Here is an 8909-nt window from a genome sequence, read left to right on the forward strand (position 1 = left end):
TGTAGTCATGTATGAATGTGAAAGTTGGACTGTGAAGAAAGCTGAGCACCGAAGAATTGATGGTTTTGAACTGTGGTGTTGGAGAAGACTCCTGAGGGTCCCTTGGACTGCCAGGAGATCCAACCAGTCCGTTCTGAAGGAGATCAGCCCTGGGTGTTCTTTGGAGGGAATGATGCTAAAGCTGAAGCTCCAGTACTTTGGTCACCTGATGCGAAGAGTTGACTCATTGGAAAAGACTCTGATGCTGTAAGGGATTGGGGTCAGGAGGAAAAGGGGACGGAAGAGGATAAGATGGCTGGATGGCATCACTGACTTGGTGGAGGTGAGTTTGAGTGAACTCCAGGAGTTGGTGATGGACAGGGAGGCCTGCCGTGCTGCGATTCATGGGGTGGCGAAAAGTCGGACACGACTGAGCGACTGAACTGAACTGAACTGATGACCCGACTAGCTTCAGTTGCAGCTAATAAAGATCCCTAGTTTTTTTTTTTTTTTTTTTCTGGCTTCCTTTTTAAGAAATAGGATTAATAAATATGGAAACATGGCAAACAGAGAAAGAATGTTGAAAATGCATAATGTAGGTCCTCTGCACCTCTGAAGACTTGGACTGGTGACAACTTTCCTGCAATCTCTAGAAAAGAAAACTGGGACCTTTCATGGTCTTCACACAGCTACCTGCCTGGGCTCCTACACCAAGACTCCACCAGACTGCATGCTCTAATGGTCTCCTGTCGCTGACACTGGGCCTCTCCCTCTCACACATTACTGGTTGCTGATGGCCTAATGCCCAACCCTTATTCTAGAGCTTGAACTGCTGCATGTTGGCAATATTAGACAAGCTCCAACCTGACTGTATAAATCATAATGTTTGCTATCATGTGGGTAAAACCGAATCTTCTCCCCTGAATCTCTTCTAAGTTTGTATTTCCGTGTAGACTTCCTTATATCTTATGGTTGTTTTTTAATTATAATTTGTAATTTTTATATTACTTTTATCTGATTAAATTCTGTGATTTCTGTGTCCCAATTATTATCAGTCAGGAACAGTAAGAGTCCAGCAGGAGATTGGGCTGAAGTCATAAACATTTCACACAAGAATGCACATTTGGTTCATTTATTCATTCATTACCAAAAAAACAACTTCCATGGGATTTAAAAATGCTAATTATAAAACATGTTCCTGTTTTGATTCTCTATCTTTGCTGTCTGATACAGTTATAACTAGTCACATGTAGCTATTAAAATTTAAATTAATATTAAATAAAATTTAAAATTCAGTTCATATGTCATTCTAGTAACATTTCAAGTGTTCAGCAGCTACATGTAGTCATACATTGGACTGAGAATATTTCCATCTTTGTAGAGATCTCTATGGAAAATAGCTGACTTATAGTTGGCAGATCTTTTTTTTTAATTAGAAGATAATTACTTTACAATATTGTCATGGTTTCAGCCACACATCAACATGAAGTAGCCATAGATATACATATATATTTATGTATATCCCCTCCCTCCTGAACCTCTCTCCCAACTCCTACTCCATCCCATCCCCTTTAGGTTGTCATTGAGCACCAGATTTGGGTTCCCTGCATCATACAACAAATTTCCACTGGCTATCTATTTTACATATAGTAATGTATATGTTTAAATGCTATTCTCTGAAATCATCCCATCTTCTCCTTCCCCCACTATTTCCAAAAGTATGTTCTTTGTGTCTGTGTCTCCTTTGCTGTCCTGCAATATCAGTACTATCTTTCCAGATTCCATGCTTATGCATTAATTTTATTTGACTGTGTCTTTCTGACTTACTTCACTCTGTATAATAAGCTCTAGGTTCATCCACCTCATTAGAACTGACCCAAATGTGTTTCTTTTTATAGCTGAGTAATATTCCATTGTATATATGTACCACAACTTCTTTATCCATTCATCTGTTGATGGACATCTAGGTTACTTCCATGTGCTACCTGCTGTAAATAGTGCTGCAATGAACATTTGGATACATGTATCTTTCAGTTCTGGTTTCATATGGTACTTTTATTCCTAGTTTTTAAAGGAATCTCCATACTGTTCTCCATAGTGGTTGTATCATTTTTATTCCTACCAATGGTGCAAGAGGGCTCCATTTTCTCCACACCCTCTCCAGCATTTATTTTCTACAGACTTTTTGATGATAGCCATCCTGATCAGTGTGATATGATACTTCATTGTGGTTTTGATTTGCATTTCTCTGATAATAAATGATGTTCAGCATCTTGTCATGGTGCTTATTAGTCATCTGTATGCCTTCTCTGGAGAAATATCTGTTTGGGTCTTCTGCCTGCTTTTTTATTAGGTTGTTTGTTTTTCTACTATTGAGTTGAATAAATTATTTGTATATATTTGGAGATTAATTATTTGTCATTTGTTTCATTTGCTAATATTTTCTCCCATTCTGAGGGTTGTCTTTTCATTTAGTTTGTACTTTCTTTCATTGTGCAAAAGTTTTTTTTAAGTTTAGTTAGATATGGTTTGTTTATTTTTGCTTTTATTTCCATTACTGTAGGAAATGGGTCATAGAAGACCTAGCTGTGATTTATGTCATAGAGTGTCCTACCTATGTTTTCCTCTAAGAGCTTTATAGTTTATAGTCTTACATGGAGGTCTTTAATCTATTCAGTCTTTTTTTTTTTTTTTATGGTGTTAGAAAGAGTCCAAATTATATTCCTTTACACGTAGCTGAAAGTTTTCCCACAGCCATTAATTGAAGAGATTGTCTCTTCTCCATTATATATATTTGCCTCCTTTGTCAAAGATAAGGTGCCCATAGGAGCATGAGTTTATCTCTGGATGCTTATATGTGTATGAGTACATTTTTGGACTTTCTATCTTGTTCCATTGATCTATATTTCTTTTTATTCTTTGTGTGTGTGTGTGTGTGTGTGCACCAGTTACATACTGTCTTGATTGCTGGAGCTTTGTGGTATATTCTGAAGCCAGGAAGGTTGATTCTTCCAGCCCTATTCTTCTTTCTCAACATTTCTTTGACTATTCAGGGTCTTTTTTAAGTTCAGTAGTTCAGTTAAGTTGCTCAGTCCTGTCTGACTCTTTGTGACCCCATGTACTACAGCACACCAGACCTCCCTGTCCATCATGAAATCCAAGAGTTTACTCAAACTCATGTCCATTGAGTCGGTGATGCCATCCAACCATCTCATCCTCTGTCATCCCCTTCTCCTCCCACCTTCAACCTTTCCCAGCATTGGGGTCTTTTCAAATGAGTCAGCACTTTGCATCAGGCAGCTAAAGTGTTGGAGTTTCAGCCTCAACATCAGTCCTTTCAATGAACACCCAGGACTGATCTCCTTTAGGATGGACTGGTTGGATCTCCTTGCATTCCAAGGGGCTCTCAAGAGTCTTCTCCAACACCACAGTTCAAAAACAGCAATTCTTCAGCACTCAGCTTTCTTTATAGTCCAACTTTCATATCCATATATGACTACTGGAAAAACCATAGCCTTGACTAGATGAACATATATTGGCAAAGTAGTGTCTCTGTTTTTAATATGCTGTCTAGGTTGGTCATAGCTTTTCTTCCAAGGAATAAATGTCTTTTAATCTCATAGCTGCAGTCATCATCTGAAGTGATTTTGGAGCCTAAAAGAATAAACTCTGTCACTGTTTCCACTGTTTCCCCATCTATTTGCCATGGAGTGATGGGCCTGGATGCCATGATCTTAATTTTCTGAATGTTGAGCTTTAAGCCAACTTTTTCACTCTCCTCTTTCACTTTCATCAAGAGGCTCTTTAGCTCTTCTTCACTTTCTGCCATAAGGTTGGTGTCATCTGCATATCTGAGTTAATTGACATTTCCCCCGGCAATCTTTATTGTAGCTTGTGCTTTATCCAACCCAGCGTTTCTCATGATGTACTCCACATAAAAGTTAAATAAGCAGGGTGAAAATATATAGCCTTGATGTACTCTTTTTCCTACTTGGAGCCAATCTGTTGTTCCATGTCCAGTTCTAACTGTTGGTCTTGATCTGCATATAGATTTTTCAAGAGGCAGATCAGATGGTCTGGTATTCCCATTTCTTGAAGAATTTTCCACAATTTGTTGTGATCCAGAAAAAGGTTTTGCCATAATCATTAAAGCAGAAATAGATGTTTTTTTTTTTTTTTCTGGAAGTCTCTTGCTTTGGTAATTTGATCTCTGGTTCCTCTGCCTTTTCTAAAATCAACTTGAGCATCTGGAAGTTCACAGTTCACATATTGTTGAAGCCTGGCTTGGATAATTTTGAGCATAACTTTACTAGTGTGTGAGATGAGTGCAATTGTGCAGTAATTTGAGCATTCTTTGGTGTTGCCTTTCTTTGGGATTGGAATAAAAACTGACCTTTTCCAGTCCCGTGGCCACTGCTGAGTTTTCCAAATTTGCTTTCATATTTTGTTCACCATTTTCACAGCATCACCTTTTAGGATTTGAAATAGCTCAACTGGAATTCCATCACTTCCACTAACTTTGTTCATAGTGCTGCTTCCTAAGGCTCCCTTACCTTCACATTCCAGGATGTCTGGCTCTAGGTGAGTCATCACGTCATCATGATCATCTGGGTCATGAAGATCTTTTTTGTACAGTTCTTCTTTGTATTATTATCACCTCTTCTTAATATCTTCTGCTACTGTTAGGTCCATACTATTTCTGTCCTTTATTGAGCCCATTTTTGCATGAAATTTTCCTTCAGTTCAGTTCAGTCGCTCAGTCCTGTCCGACTCTTTGCGACCCCGTGAATTGCAGGACGCCAGGTCTCCCTGTCCATCACCAACTCCCAGAGTTCACTCAGACTCACATCCATTGAGTCGGTGATGCCATCCAGCCATCTCATTCTCTGTCGTCCCCTTCTCCTCCTGCCCCCAATCCCTCCCAGCATCAGGGTCTTTTCCAATGAGTCTACTCTTTGCATCAGGTGGCCAAAGTAATGGAGTTTCAGTTTTAGCATTATTCCTTCCAAAGAACACCCAGGAGTGATTTCCTTTAGAATGGACTGGTTGGATCTCCTTGCAGTCCAAGGGACACCCAAGAGTCTTCTCCAACACTTAAGTTCAAAAGCATCAATTCTTCGTCGCTCAGGTTTCTTCACAGTCCAACTCTCACATCCATACATGACTACTGGAAAAACCATAGCCTTGACTAGACGTTGTTCCCTTGGTATCTCTAATTTTCTTGAAGAGATCTCTAGTGTTTCCCATTCTATTGTTTTCCTCTATTTCTTTGCACTGATCACTGAGGAAGGCTTTCTTTTCTTTCCTTGCTCTTCTTTGGAACTCTGTATTTAAATGGGTATATCATTCCTTTTATCCTTTTCTTTTCATGTCTCTTCTTTTCACAGCTATTTGTAAGGCCTCCCCAGACAGCCATTTTGCTTTTGCGATGTTCTTGGTGCCTTTCTCCTGTACAATGTCTTGAACGTCCTTCCAAAGTTCATCAGGCACTCTGTCTATCAGATCTAGTCCCTTAAATCTATTTCTCCCTTCAACTATATAATCATAAGTAATTTGATTTAGGTCATATCTGAATGGTCTAGTGGTTTTCCCTACTTTTTCAATTTAAGTCTGAATTTGGCAGTAAGGAGTTCATGATCTTAGCCATAGTCAGCTCCCAGTATTGTTTTTGCTGACTGTATAGACCTTTTCCACCTTTGGCTGCAAAGAATATGATTAATCTGATTTTGGTGCTGACCATGTGTTGATGTCCTTTTGTAGAGTCTTCTCTTGTGTTGTTGGAAGAGGGTGTTTGCTATGACCAGTGTGTTCTCTTGGCAAAATTCTGTTAGCCTTTGCCCTGTTTCATTCTGTTTTCCAGGGCCAGTTTTGCCTGGTACTCCAGGTGTTTCTTGACTGCCTACTTTTGCATTCCAGTCCTCTATAATGAAAAGGACATATTTTTGGTGTGTTAGTTCTAAAAGGTCTTATATGTTCATGGAACTGTTCAACTTCAGCTTCTTCAGTATTACTGGTCTGTGCATAGACTTGGATTACCATGATATTGAATGGTTTGACTTTGACACAAACAGATCATTCTGTCGTTTTTGAGATTGCTTTCAAGTACTGCATTTTGGACTCTTTTGTTGACTATGATGGTTACTCCATGGATTATTGTCCACAGTAGTAGATATAATGGTCATCTGAGTTAAATTCACCCATCTCAGTCCATTTTAGTTTGCTGATTCCTATGATGTTGATGCTCACTCTTGCTATCTCCTGTTTGACCCCTTCAAATGTGCCTTGATTAATGGACCTAACATTCCAGGTTCCTAAGCAATATTGTTGTTTACAACTTTGGACTTTGCTTCCATTACCAGTCACATCCACAGCTGGTAGTTGTTTTTAGGGTCTTTTCTATTTCCATTCAAATTATGGAATTATTTGTTTTACCTCTATGAAAAATACCATTGGTGGTTCAATATGGATTACATTGAATATATAAAAATGCTTTGGGAAATATAATCATTTTCACTGTAGTAACATGCCATATCTTTCCATCTTTTTGTGTCATCTTCGATTTCTTTCATTAATGTCTTATGCTTTTTCTGCAAACAGACTTTTTGTTTCTTTAGGTAAATATTTTCCTCATTCCTAAGTATTTTATTGTTTTTGTTACAATGATGAATGGGATTGCTTCCTTAATTTCTCTTATTGATTTTTGTTATTGCATAGGAATGCAAAGGATTTATGTGTACTAATTTTCCATCCTGTGACTTTACTATATTAACTGATTAGTTCTACTATTTTTTTATGCCATCTTTATGGTTTTCTATATAGAGAATCATGTCATCTCTCAACAGTGAGAGTTCTAACTTTTCTTTCCAATTAGGATTCCTTTTATTTCTTTTTCTTCTCTGACTGCTTTGGCTAGGATTTCCAAAACTATGTTGAACTATAGTGGCAAAAGTGGACACCCTTGTCTTATTCCTAATTGTAGAGGTAACACTTTCAGTTTTTCGCCATTGAGGATAATATTTGTTGTGGGTCTCTACTTGTTTTTGTGGATCTCTATTTGTTGTTGTGGTCTCTATTCTGTAGAGTTATGTTCCTTCTATGCCTTCTGTCCTCCATTGAGGATAATATTTGTTGTGGGTTTGTCATATATGGCCTTGTGGGTTTGACATATATGTCATACATGTGGTCTCTATTCTGTAGAGTTATGTTCCTTCTATGCCTACTTTCTGGAGAGTTTTTGTCGTAATTGTGTATTGAATTTTGTCAAAGACAAAATTCTCTGCATTTATTGAAATGATTATGTTATTTTTATCTTTCAACTAGTCAGTATGGTGTATCACACTGATTGATTTGTGTGTATTGAAGAATTTTTGCATCCCTGAGATAAATACCACTTGATCTTGATTCATGATATTTTTAATGTATTGTTGGATTCAGTTTGCTAAAATTTTGTTGAGTACTTTTGCATCTGAATTCATCAGTGTTATTGGCCTATAATTTTCTTTTTTTTTTGTGGCATCTTTGACTAGTTTTGGTAGGGTGATGGTGGCCTCATAGATGAGTTTGGAAACTTTCCTTCTTTCTTAGGCAATTTTCTAGAAGAGTTTGAGCATGATAGATGTTAGCTCTTTTCTAAAATTTTGGTAGAATTTGCCTGTGAAGTTATTTGGCCCTTGGCTTTCCTTTGAGGGATGATTCTTGATTATTGTTTCTCAACTGCACATGAAACATTTTCTAGGATAGATTACATCTTGGGCCCACAATTCAAGCCTCAGTAATTTTATAAAAAACTGAAATCATTTTAAAAATATTTTCTGAACACAGCACTGCAAGATTAGATAACAACTATAAGAATTAAAAACTATTAAGAAAAACAAAAACACAAGCACATGGAGACTAAACAACATGATTATGAATAACCAACAGATCATTAAGAAAAGTAAAATATGCCTAGGAATAAATGACAATGAAGGGATGACAACTCAAAACCTATGGGGTCCTCCATTTTGTGGATGCCAGGTATGCGAGAGCATCTGGGAGTTTGAGGAGGGAGAGGACCAGGAAGACCTAAGGTTTTATGGATTTGAACCTCCACATTTCTAACCCAAGATTTCAAAATGCATCATGATTCCTGTCCTTTGGACTGTAAAGTTTATGTAGATAATCTTGGAAACAATGGTAACAAGACATAATTAGAATGAGATTTTGGCTATTATGGACCACTCTGAAGTGTGTGCTTTGCTAGAAACCTCCCAGGTTTGCTTTTGTTGCATTTGAAGATCCCCGAAATGCAGCTGATGCTGTCCAAGAGCTAGATGGAAGAATCCTAGGTGGCTGCCAAGTTAAGAGTGGAATTGTCAAATGGTGAAAAGAGAAGTCAAAATCGTTGCCCAACTCCTTCTTGGGGTCATCACTCTTGAGATGGTTATTGGAGGAGTCCCCCACGTCGACGCAGATATCCAAGTTGGAGAAGCTCCTCCCACAGCTGGAGCAGGTCCCTTTCTAGAGATAGGAAAAGAGAGAGATCACTGCCCTGGGAGAGAAATCACAAGCACTCCCAATCTTTCTCTAGGTCTCAGTAGGTCAAATGAAAGGTAATAGAAGACCAGTTTGCAAGAGGAGTGGTGTACAGGGAATAAATTCATCTGACAGAAATATGTAATGAAAATTCATGTTTGTTTGTTTGTTTGTTTGCTTTTTGAGACTTCATAAGCTTAATGCATTTTGAAAATGTTTTAGCTGTTCACATTTGTTTGTTGGAACAGTGACACACAAAGGTGTAATTTTCTATGGCTTGAAATGGATCAGATGAGGCATGTAATATCAATAATTATTACTTTACAATGTTCCCTCAAGTAAAACTGAATTTGCTTTGAAATTTAGTCTTGCATAGACTGATAATAAACCTCTAACTCCTGACCAGCTAAAGTTGA

The 8909-nt window shown here is 37.9% G+C and overlaps 1 pseudogene; it reads left to right on the top strand.

Annotated features, from left to right (window-relative positions):
- Positions 1-8093: 8093 nt before the first annotated feature.
- LOC102282754 (serine/arginine-rich splicing factor 3 pseudogene) lies at positions 8094-8558 on the top strand (annotated as a pseudogene).
- The last annotated feature ends 351 nt before the right edge of the window (positions 8559-8909 follow it).

This window comes from Bos mutus, chromosome 9, assembly GCF_027580195.1.
Source record: "Bos mutus isolate GX-2022 chromosome 9, NWIPB_WYAK_1.1, whole genome shotgun sequence".
NCBI lineage: Eukaryota > Metazoa > Chordata > Mammalia > Artiodactyla > Bovidae > Bos > Bos mutus.